At 37.5% G+C, this 12500-nt stretch overlaps 2 long non-coding RNA genes across 2 annotated transcripts in view; both read right to left on the bottom strand.

Annotated features, from left to right (window-relative positions):
• Positions 1 to 1707: 1707 nt before the first annotated feature.
• LOC138051611 (uncharacterized) lies at positions 1708 to 6250 on the bottom strand. The gene is made up of 3 exons (XR_011132853.1): positions 6155 to 6250; positions 5592 to 5666; positions 1708 to 1797 (listed from the first exon to the last, which is right to left on the bottom strand). It is a non-coding gene; the product is annotated as an uncharacterized lncRNA (long non-coding RNA).
• Positions 6251 to 12381: 6131 nt separating this feature from the next.
• The window catches only part of LOC138051617 (uncharacterized), a 7309-nt gene continuing 7190 nt past the window's right edge, over positions 12382 to 12500 (bottom strand). The window contains exon 3 of the long non-coding RNA XR_011132859.1: positions 12382 to 12499. This is a non-coding gene — a long non-coding RNA (uncharacterized lncRNA). The remainder of the gene's footprint in view (position 12500) is intronic.

Below are 12500 nucleotides of genomic sequence, written 5' to 3'. Positions count from 1 at the left end.
CGTTAAATAAAATAAATAAATAAATAATAACGTTCAGCAGCCCCAAAATAAGCGGTTCTTAAATAAAAATAGGAACGTTCCTGTCTTGGATTCTTTTTTAATCGATTTATACGCTCTTTATACAAAACTAAAGGAACTATTGATTTTCACCCAAAACACTACACTTACCATATAAAAAGTCTTTGAAATGGATGTGGGGTTTCAAATCCACAATGGCTGTGATATCGCAATGCCATTAATTAAGCCTGTCGAGCCTTCCACGCCAGCTTGATAATAAATGTGTCATTTTGCCTGTGTGTGTAACTGTTTTTCGAAATATCGAAAATTTGTATGTGAGGGGGAAATTATCCAAATTTCTCGATTTAATGAATTCCAGAAGTGGCTGACTTTATTTCAAAATTGGTAAAGCAAGGCTAAAAAGATATTTAGGGAGAAACAGTCGGTTTCGAAACATGGAGTCATGTTCGTTAGCTTAACCTGTTGAGAAGTTTTTGCGACTTCTTAAAAAAGGCTTGAAAACATCGAAACTTTTTAAGTGGCGGCGGCTTGTGGAGAAGTGTTTACGATCTCGCGAGGAGTTTCAAAACATTTAAACTTACTCAGAGGCTTAATCAGTGGAGAAGTGTTCGCGATTTCTTAAGAGGTTCCAAAACATCGAAGCTTTTTAAGTGAGCTTGTGGAGAAGTGTTTGCGATCTCGCAAGGGGTTTCAAAACATCAAAACTTGCTCAGTGGCTACATTAGTGGAGAAGTGTTTGCGATTTCTTAAGATGTTCCAAAACATCGAAACTTGTTAAGTCAACTTAAACACCACAAAGAACATCGAGACGTATTTTTTCAATCCATCCAAGAGCGATTGAAATTTTCAAAAAAGTTGATAGCACAAAAAGGATAGTCTTAACTCTATAATACTGCCAGGAGTTTCCTAACGGTCTTAATATCCGCGATCACTGTCAATTTTAAGGTGTAAAGCGACCCGTTTTTTAGCACATAACCTAATACACAAGCGGTTGACTGAATTAAAGAGCTTGGGAACAAGTCTTGGACATGGACTGATAAATGACCCTTTAATTAATGTTCATTACCATTCACAAGTGATTTAAATCCTCGGCAAAAGTGACCAAAAGTATGATAATTGAAAAATCAAAGCTATTTTGTTATTATTCTTAAAAGTAACTCGGTTATCCCTTAGCTCTATAATTATTTTGTCAGTTATCCTTTATCCCTAAAACCCTCAACAGGGCCTCACGATCTGCGATCGAAAAACCCATATGCAAAGGGGAGCTTAAATTTGATGTGCATTAATTGTTTGCATACACAAAATTGGTCATGATTGTGATGAAATTGTAAGGGCTACAGTGTGAGTTGTAGACTGCGAGCAGTCCCTTCATAAATCAGTCGAACGGCCCGCTTTTCTGAGGCAGTTGTGTTTTGTCACGCAAACTAATAAAATAACCGAGGAAGGCATAGTTCAGCCACGATTGTTCCACAAGTGAATGTGAATGAATGTATCAAATAATTTGCTGTACATTGATTGGAAAAGTCAACATACGTGTAAAACGTTAATAAGTCCATCTCGGTTCAGCACTGAATTCACTGGTGCCGGGCACAAAATAATTGTTACTTAAAACATTAATTATCAAAGACATTCAGTGATGGATGTAAAGAAAAGTGTGACAGAGATTGAGAAAAAGTAACACTGATGAACTCACCTAAATTCATAGCTGCAGAAATTAACCTCCAATTCCTGACACTGCTGCCTTCTTCCCTGAATCCTTTTCTTTTAAGCCAAACAACCCTAAAAACAAACACTTGGTGATAAGCAAGTCCAACTCAAGACAAGAAAATCTTTTAGCTTGGGAGCTAGGACAGATGAGTACTTCCGGTATTCGCATGTTCAATTTGTGCTGTCTCTTGAGTTTTGAAACCAACCCAGTCGTGCCATCACATTTCCTTTTACCATTAACTCCGCTTTCTCCGTACATTAGCGTATCAATTCATTATACTATTTTTCAATTTGATGCTTAAGTTTAACGCTAACAAGATGCTCCATAAAAAGCGTACACTGGGTTGCCTGTGGCACGCGTTACACAAAAATTGGGTGGAATCGAACTGCAGGGTTCCAGAGAGTCATTAAGACCATGAGGGTCACCCACATCTCGCGCCAGCAGAGGCCCTTTGGCTCACACGTTCACACCTTTATTTTGTAATATCCTGTCCCATTTTGAGGTCTTTCAGTGTTTTAAGCTTTGGCAATAAATTCAGTTTAAAGATAACTAAACACGCTCTTGAGTAAAATTTATTCGTTTCTTCTCAGATAAAGGAAAAAAAATAACAGTTTTTATATATAGCTCTGAATCGAATTCTCATCGAAAGATTAATGGCAATCGATCGTAAAAAGACGAAGATTTCTGCAGTCTCTGACTTTTATGATGTTTTGTCAAAAGGAAGAAATTGATCACGTGCTAGGCAACCATAAAGGTGCATGTAATCACCTTTTGTCAAATGAATGATCTCCGGGAAAGCATGTTAATCGTTCGTCGTTTTTAGAGTAACACAACGTCTTTGGTTTATTTAATTTTGTTGTAATATTTAACTGAATATTTACATTTCATCTGTCGGGTCAGGAAGCCTTCTTTGTCGGGTTCCTGAGAACGTATTTATTTTGACTTCAGGGTGAACTATTTACACAATCCCGAGGTTGAGCGGCCATGTAACTGAAAATCTGAACATCCATGAGATACAAAAACAGACTTGCGAATTATCGCAAATCACAATACTGACAAGCACAAAAGCAGAAGAAAAGGTTAATAAATATGAAGTTTCTTACTATCTGAATGTTTCTGGGTTAGAGTAAAGGGATATACAGTTTGTATTGTCACGCAAATGATGTAATTTCATGACACTCACGCTTTTTGCGAATTTTGAAACTGGATTTACCAGGAAGATAAAGAAATATTGTTGGCTTCCCAAATAAATTTCATCTTACACTACAATGTCAAAATCATTCGTCAGAGAAAAAAAATTCCTGTCTCCTCGCGTATCACATTTCAACGCACGTATGCAAATTTGTTAACTCATTTTCACCGCGATTCCCGCGAAATTTTCGTCTTTCAAATACATTGTATTAACAAAAATATTATTTCTCGTCAAGCGTTGCATCTTTATGTTCAAATAACCGCTAAAAATAAAGATTTTTTAACGATCTATCCGTAAATATTTTTCATAATTTTTTTTCAAAATTTGCACAACAGTCAAATCACAAAAATAGCAAAGCACGCAAAAAATTTAATCGCATTTACCTCTTGGTCGAATTCTAATGCTTAACACAGGAACTTTTAGTTATTATGAAAATCTTTCTCTATTCGTTAGTAATCATCCTTTCAAATTTCAGAGAAATCGACCGGTTCGCGGATATTTTACGAGTTTTTTTTCAATGGGATGTCACAAGGCCAAGTGGATGTTATGCATAATAGGGGAAGTTCGGGCGATCAAGTTGCGCGTGTCACCCGTTATAAATATTTTTTCACAAAATATTCTCGAATCGTCAAGTATCACCACAGAAGACAAGAACATCATTCTGAAAGCTTATTCTACGCAAAAAGAATAATTTTGAGGTAATTTCGAGAGTGGAAATCAAGTTTACACCGCATGGTATATTTATACTTAATTAAGTTAACACAACAGAGAGATGCTCACCTTATTTTGACAAGAAAATGCTTTACTATTGCCATAAAAACTATACAGTTAAGCTCGCATATTACACAACATGATGAATTCGTAAAAGCCACCTTTTCCAGCGAAATATTTTTTTTAAACAAACAACATATTTCCTATAAGAGGCAAAAACCCCTTCCTATTTCATTACGTGCGTGAAGACAAGAAACTCAATCGTGTCAAATTACATTCCGTCTCAAAAACGCAACTAAATAAATTTCCCACCAGTGTTCAGTGTGAAAAATTATTTACTTTAATTATCAAGCAAAAATGGGCAACAAGATTTCTTTCAAATAATTTTTGACTAACAAGAATTAGTGAAATTTCCATTTGTTACCAGAAGACTGTGCAGAATTGAGTACAAACAAATATAAATAAGCCAGACAACATAGATCATAGATCCAAGTTTTTCAATTCCTTCTCTGTCTTTGTTAAACCCATAAGTTACTAGAGAAGTTTCCACTTGATTTCAGTGTTGTACAAAACACCACACTTGAACAATATTAGAACTACAGCTCACTTTGATTACGGCTCGACGGGCGACAGATTGTTGAAGTCCATTACTCGTCGCTTTTAAGATTACATTTTTTTTTCACCGCCTGTCTGGTTTATCCAATTTACGTTCCATTCTTTAGCTCCATAAGGGTACTTTTTGTTTAAAGATCCTCCAAAACGCCATTTGCGTTTCCAATCTGGTTAACGAAATATTCTACTGTGTCAAATCAGAGAAATCTACGCCTTTCTACTACCCCCTGAAATCCTACCAAAATACGCCCGGAAGACTCTACGCACAAAGACACCACTTAGCAAGGGAGTGATAGGAGAGACTTTTCCCGACACGGATAGAAAGAAAAAGAAAAAAAAAGAAAACGAACAAATCCCACCCATTTTCCGACTGGGATTGCCATACTGGCAACCCAGTAAAAAGTTCTTAAAGGATCTGAATGTGAAAAACTCCGTGACATGTTCCGCAAGTAATGTGTTACCCCAAAAATCTAACTGAATCAGCCATCTGATCGGGAACGCCCAAAGAACCCACAGATTCAGAAATACCTCCACCCATTAATTTTAAACTTCCTTTTAAATCCCAAGCATCTGTTTATCAAGTACGTAAGGATCTTAATGACCATAATTTTGTGTTCACAAGAAAAAAAACTATCTCGAATGTGATCGTGCAAAGAGGTGAAACCAGCTATTGCGAACAACAAACGGGTTGTTTATCTTTTCCAATGTGGTTTGTGCAAAGCAAACTATGTCGGGTATACTGCTCAATACTCACATCAACGTGTGGCCGAACACAAGAGCTCTGCAATTGGCAATCATCTGGAGTTTGAACATAGTTTTGACAAAAGCACCCCCATTGATGACCTCTTCAAAGTACCAAAGAAATGCACAACTAAGCATGATTGTTTGGTCTACGAAATGCTGTTCAGGAAGAAAATTAGGCCGACCTTGAACCCACAATCGGACTCAATACAGTGTACAGAACTGTACTCGCCAAGCCGTTTGAGTGACCTCAGTTTTTCATTCACGCGTACCTTAGAATTGTTACCATCTTTGTTGAATCTTAGTATTTAAACTCTCTAACTCATTTTATTTCTTGACCTGATGACGTTGTGCAAAGTCGAAACGTCGTTGTTTTTTTTGTAGTTTTCTAGTTTCTTATGGATTTCAAGAACTTTTTAGCGTTAAACTTTCGCATAAAATAGTACCCGAAGTGGCTTCTTATAAGTATTTCTGACATGATATGGGAGGAACACTAGTTGAAACAATGGTGAAGGCAGCCTGTCTCGAACAATAACATATATTCACGCAGATTGAACATTACTAAAATAGACGCATAAAAGTTGTTGAGATTTAGTTTAATATCCTTACCTTGCACAAGATGTAATGAATGTTTTATTATATCGAGATGGATCACTAATCTGCGTACACAATGTTCTTGAAGGCCTTAAAAACAAAAATAAAAATGAAAGTGAAAGTTTGACTTAAGCATCAATAGTATCATGAGTCACGCGATACTAAAATACTGTGAAAATTACATTTCTATTGACGAGGCCATGGTAAAACGTGTCAGCTCGATTAGAGAGGTTAAAATGATCTGTATTAATCACATAAAAACAGTGTATATCTTTCCACGAAGGCGCCGATGCAAAATCAACAGGACTGAATTATAGACAAGGAGAAATTCTCTTGAGTGAATCGTATCCCCTCAAAGGTAAAGCACGTGCATAATGACGGGAAAATCTGGAATTTTCAACTAACGAATGTCAACTTGCTGCAATGTTACCACAGATCAAAACGATGCAAGCGTCTCTGTAAACCAACTAAAAACTGAATAGCGTAGCACGTTCGGCTGATACTTAGCTCTATGGCCGAATTATTTGCAAAGGGAGATCGGTTTAGTTATTACACTAAATAAAATATAGGACACAAACCTTCCTCCAGATACAGCCGGATTCTCACGAAAAAACAACGCCACTCCTTTCGCGAGCTCTGTAAATGCTTGTGGAATCAACAGAAAGCATATAAAAGCTCCAAACCGCACTCAGTCAGTGAGACGTCAAGGAGGGACCTTTTCACCTGGTGTCCTGATTTATAATCGCAAAGACCTGGCTAAGTAATGGGGTAAATCCTTTTGCGACAGAGAAATTTCTGTCCTGTACTGTACAGCGACATTGGCAAAGAATGAAAAATCGTCATAGATCGCCTTCATCTGCTTCATCTCCACCAATGGAGTTTGTTAAGGAACATAATAATTTATACTATATTCATCTCCGATGAAATGATACATGAAATGAATCACCTATTACACTGTGGATGTGAAATCAAGTAAAGCTATGATCCTCGCAGTTATGAACACAATTTTAGCAATTCCGTAGTGAAGACGGAAAATTTCAGGACTTCAACGGGGTTTGAACTTGTGACATCGCGATACCGGTGCAACGCTCTAACCAACTGAGCTATGAAGCCACTGACGTGGGGAGCTAATGTTCCCGTGAGGAATGAATCATATATTGAACTGCGAATGTGAAATTGCGAGGTCACGGGTTCAAACCCCCTGAATTTTTCAGGCTTCTCTACGCAATTACTAAAATTGCGTTCATGACTGCAAGAATCACATCTTCACTTGATTTCATATCCGCAGTTCAATATGATTCATTTCATATATCATTTTATCGTTGATTCATTCATCGCGGGAACATTAGAACCCACAAATGACCAACTCCCAACGTCAGTGGCTTCATAGCCCAGTTGGTTAGAGCGTCGCACCGGTATCGCGAGGTCACGGGTTTAAACCCCGTTGAGGTCCTGAATTTTTCTGGCTTCTCTACGCAATAAGTAGTTTCTTCGAAACACATTTTAAGATAAAAACTAGCGAGAAAATTCTTCGACATTTCGATCTCGCTGAGATCATTTTCAAGTTAAAAAAAAAGCGAATAAAACTTTGCATATAACAAGCAAAATCACACGTGAGAATATGAAAAGCAATAAAAATGTGGAAATATGTACTAAGCGTTACAAAAGGTAAGTGATAAAAAACTAAACAAGGCTAGATAACAATAGGACAAAAAGCTTTACAAAAGAATATATGAAATACTCCGAGCTATTAAAATAACTTTGCGCGGATGGAGTCAGACTGCGTGTTCAAAGTTGGATTTAGTTCTTTTATAAAAAGTATCTCATCTCTCTACGCAATTGCTAAAATTGCGTTCATAACTGCGAGGATCACAGCTTCACTTGACATATTCATCTCAATACGGATTCGGCGGATTCACGCTGCTCTTGAAATCCTAAACGACATTCTTACTACTTTTGATAAAGGCCTTGAATTAACTTGTTGTTTATTTATTGATTTAAAATAGGCTTGGCTTGGTTTGGTCCGTCAAGATTACCAATAACTACCTGTGGGCCTGTCCACCTGTAAATAATTTAGTAATTCAAGAAATACTGTAAATATACTGTTGTTGTCGTTATAAACTTGAAAGCTATGGCTTCTGAGGAGTGGTAAATGATTGGTTTAAGTCGCAAACAGTATACGGCTGTTAATGGTTATATACATGTACCAGTGTCCAGTTGCTGAAACGATGGATAGCGCTATCCGCCGGATAAATTAATCACTATCCAATGGATAAGTCATAGCGAAACCAATTGCACTATCCAATGGATAGAGATTTATCCTGTGGATAGTGTTATCCACCTTTTGAACAACTGGGGCCTGATGTTAATCCAACCCTCTGCGGAGTTCCTCAAGGTTCCGTGCTTGGACCCTTGCATTTTCCCTTGTATACCAATGACTTATATTGATCTTCCAATAAGCTTCATTTTTACTCGTTTGCTGATGATTATAGTGTAACTTGTGCAAAAGGAGATCGTAAAAAAACTTGAAATTGAAATCAACGAAGTGTGTACGTGGTTAGGTGTCAATAAACTAACCTTGAAGGCCGAAAAATCTATAGTCACTATAATTTATCATCTTTCGTCCACACCAAAAGGCTCTTTCCTTTCATCCCAACTTTAGAATAATAGATAACAACTCAAATACTAGCCAACCATTAAAAACTCCTCATCCTATTCCGCTCTTTAATTAATTTTACCCTATCTGAACTACATGTGTATGGTATCTGTGCTTGGGGTCAGGCTGCTGAAACACATCTTCATAAGGTACTTGAGTAGATAAACTCCCTGATAAATGTACGCCGTTGCACTCACACACTTTGTTGATCTTCCTGCTCTCCTATAGCTAGCATCACCCATCCCCCCTTCTAGAACTCGCTCGTTTGATGGCGACCGGGCCTTTGAATGCACTGCATCTATTCCCTAGAACTCCCTAGCTACCTGAACTAATAAAATCATCATCATCTGCTTTTACGTTAAATAGTAACCTTAAGACACTCTTCTAATCTTTTGACGATATTACTACCTTCCATAGGACTATTGTTCAATGTTAGTATCATTTTATCCCAGTAGTATATACCTTACATGTAAGTCAATTTAGTCCTATTTGAAGTTATACATGTATAGCACATTGAGTGTTAGAAACGCGCATGACAATTATATTAGTACCGGTTTATTATTACCATTATCATTATCGTTATCGTTATCGTTATAATTATCATTATCATTATAATTATTATTAAGGCACGTAGCCACACGAAATTCTTTGAAGTTTACGTTTTAATATAGACAATACATGTTTCGGATGAGACATCATCCATCGTCAGTTGTACAGTGAGAAGTAAAATAAAAAATAATTTAATATGCAGTAAATAGTATAACAGAGTGAGATATTAACGAGAACAATTAAGGATGAAGGTGTGAACCCAAAAAAAAGTAAAACTATTTAAGCTAAAAGGGGAGATTAATTAGTATGAAGGGGGTAAATTATTATTACAGTCGAGCCAAGATTATCCGGATACTTTAATAATCCGGACTTACTTTTCTGGTCCCAGTTTTAATGCATATCAATTAGTCATATTTTACGATCCGCAGCAAAACATTTTTCCTTCAAATTATGAGATGAAAGTCCGGTTCCAAATGAACTTTTTCGCTTCTAACACAAATCTGTACGCGTTTCGTGCTCAACCGCGCCATAACTGATACAGTGTATTTAACTGAGCTCTGATTAGCTCAGATTTGCTCCGTTGCTAAGTGAAATTCCACGGTCCATTAGCTGTTGTAGTACCATTATGTTTGAACGTGGAGATTTATCTGTTGATACCTACTATAGTGCTTTTTTGCATCCATAGCCTATCGCCTTGATAGAAGATGACAAATTACTAAACATTACATGTACTTCTGCGGTATTGGAGAAGTGTTCTTAAATTAGCCTATGGCATTCTAACACAACAAGTTACTGTAATCAAGTTCTTCTGAAATAGCAATAGTAGTCAAAGACAGCATGTTGAACAGTCTGTTACGTTGAATGTCAAGATGCCAAGCTCTGAAACGCTCGAGTTTGTAGTATTACTTTTTTATCCTAACAAACCAGTATTATTTATAATATTAACCTCATGTGAACATTACTTTATCAATCCAAATATCTCAAACACTGTCAGGAATTTGGAACAAAAGAATCAATTTCACCTTAAAAAGAAAGTAAATAACAGGATTTCTTAAGAATTTGAGATCTTTTTTTCATGGATTCCAAAAAGTTTTTGTTTGTAATAATAATAATAATAATAATAATAATAATATATGTGTTCTGCTAATCACCCTTTCTCGCAGTCGGAGACTGAATTGCTAAGGGTGCAGCTCAACAAGGTCGGGCCGAAGGAGTTGTGCATGTACAGTGTATGACCTTGGGGGACAGCACCACAGCCTGATGGAATAGCCCGGGAGTCGATTTTGAGGAGAGAGGAAAACCGGAGTACCCGGAGAAAAACCCTCGGAGTCAGATTGAGATCGCCTGAAACTCAGCCAACATACAACCCGAGGCCAGATTTGAACCTGGGTCAAAGAGTTGGGAGGCAAGGTTGATGACCACTAAACCACCCTGACACCCCAAATGTACTAGAATTATTGTCAGAATTCAGTGATTTGCTTTTAAACACAATTATTCATTCGTTCATAACTACAGTAACTTACTTGAAGAGCTCTGTTCAGTCTCCTCTGCCTTTCAAGTTTAAATCACAACTCTTCCATGTGGCATTTCTACCATGGTCCTGCAAAATGAGGGATACCAACAAAAATGATTCTCAAGCATCTACGCTCACAAGCTTGGTAAATTCCCTCAGTGTAGTTAATGTTTTTGCATTTACCACATTTTTGTCTTGTTGTGTGCAGGGTACAGCAACATGTAAGTACTTGTATGGGATGTTACCTGTAGTCTCCCCAACTACTTCTACCTTTCATGTGAGGGCTGCCATCCATTTTGGTCTGAAAACTGTTATTGCATTAAATTAAATTAAAAAATGAACTTTTCCCTCCATCCCTTGCTTTAAACTGTCTCCTTTATTTCCTCTCAGAATACTGTCCTTTCATCCCCTGTGATGAAGACCTTAATTAATGGCCCTTCTTACTCATCTCAGAAGTTAAAGCCACCTACATGCAGTAAAGATCTAAGACATACTGATAGACAGACTAAAATTGTTAGGGGAGCAGGACTGGCACAGTGGTGAGAGCACGCGCCTCCCACCAATGTGGCCCTGGTTCGATTCCTGGTCGCGGCGTCACATGTGGGTTGAATTTGTTGTTGTTTCTCTCTTTTCTCCAAGAGGTTTTCGCTGGGTACTCTGGTTTTCCCTTTTCCTCAAAAACCAACATTGTCAAATTTCAATTCGATCTGGAATGCACGGACACATGTTGAACGAGTTCCTGAGCGCTCTTAGGGGCTGGACAATCTGCAAGCCAGCGAGTCATGCGAATTTCGCATTTAACTCTAAGCACACACTTCAAATAGCGCTGATAAACTGTTATTAAGCCTAAGCACCCATTTTAAAGTGGTTAGCTTTCAATAACTGTGTGACTAGCACGTCGACTCGCCACCTTGGCTCACATCACTCGCAGCCATGGCTCGCATGCCTTGCATGCCTCGCAGATTGTCCAAACTCGTGCTCTTAAGGTGGGCAAACAAATTCCACTTCCATGGAGTTCAAAGCAGTCAAGATATCTGGAAATGAGTTTGATCATTCAACACCTCTTAGTTCCAGACATTGAATGCAACTCAGACTTCTTCTGACATCATTCAATAGAACTTCAAGGAGGTTGAAAGCAGTCAACCAATGCTGATGTTTTTGAGATCTAGCTCTAATGAAAATGGAATTTTAAGCTCCGAGAGACCTTTATACACAGAAAAAATTAAACTTTTAGATGACATATTTGATAAGGTTTGAAGTTTCAAATGTGGTCAATTAATATACAGATATTAAATTGAAGTGATGCCTTGATCTGGGGTTGTTGCTGTAACATCACGACCAAGACAGGGTTCGCGCTGGATTTTGTCTATATAATTCCAGGAGTATTCAAGGCGTTTTCAAGAACCAGAAGTTAAGTTTTCAAGGAGTCTTTATAAGAAGATTTCTATGCCATATATGCATTGTAGTGTTTCAGTGTTTTCTTTGCTGAAAAAGCCTACCTCATATTCCTTACCACATCCTGGAAGTTAAATACACGCACGGGCATTTTCATTTTGGGTTAAATGTTTCCCTAATAGTCAATTTTGGGCTCAATTTTTGAAATGTCTCTTTAACTTAGCATGATGCAATCTCAACAAATTTCACCCAAGCAAAAATTCAAAGAGTTTTCAAGCAGTTTTCCGCAAAATCCTATTTTTCAAGGGCTTTTCAAGGGCTTTTCAAGCGCCCTTGAAGTCCAAAATTACATTCAAGGGCTTTTCAAGGTCTTCAAGGAGTAGCACGAACACTGCCAAGAAAATTTATATATCATCCCCCATCCCCCCTGATCAATGTTGATAATCCAAGGTTCAACATGTTTTGTTTCGAGAAACAACATTGATCAGGGGGGATAGGGGGGGGGGGGGGGGGGCAAAACGAGAGCTTGTTTTTCATACTTGTGATCGTAGTTAGTCCAAAACAAGAATTTTCTCAACAATTTTGTCCAAGATAGTAGTTTTCATATCTTTTAAAATATTATTTCTGATATTAGTGGGTATTGTGTTATAATTACATGTAATTACAGTAGATTTCATTTGGAAGCACACCACAGAATTTGTAGGATTACAAAGTCTTACAAGCTTATTGCACATACCCGCAATAACTTGATCTTTAATAATATTATTCAGAAAAGTCTGGAAATCACATCTTCGGTTAAAATGCTTCCTCC

This window comes from Montipora capricornis, chromosome 6 (genome assembly GCF_036669925.1).
Source record: "Montipora capricornis isolate CH-2021 chromosome 6, ASM3666992v2, whole genome shotgun sequence".
Lineage (NCBI taxonomy): Eukaryota > Metazoa > Cnidaria > Anthozoa > Scleractinia > Acroporidae > Montipora > Montipora capricornis.
This window is presented reverse-complemented; position numbering and strand designations above follow the sequence as displayed.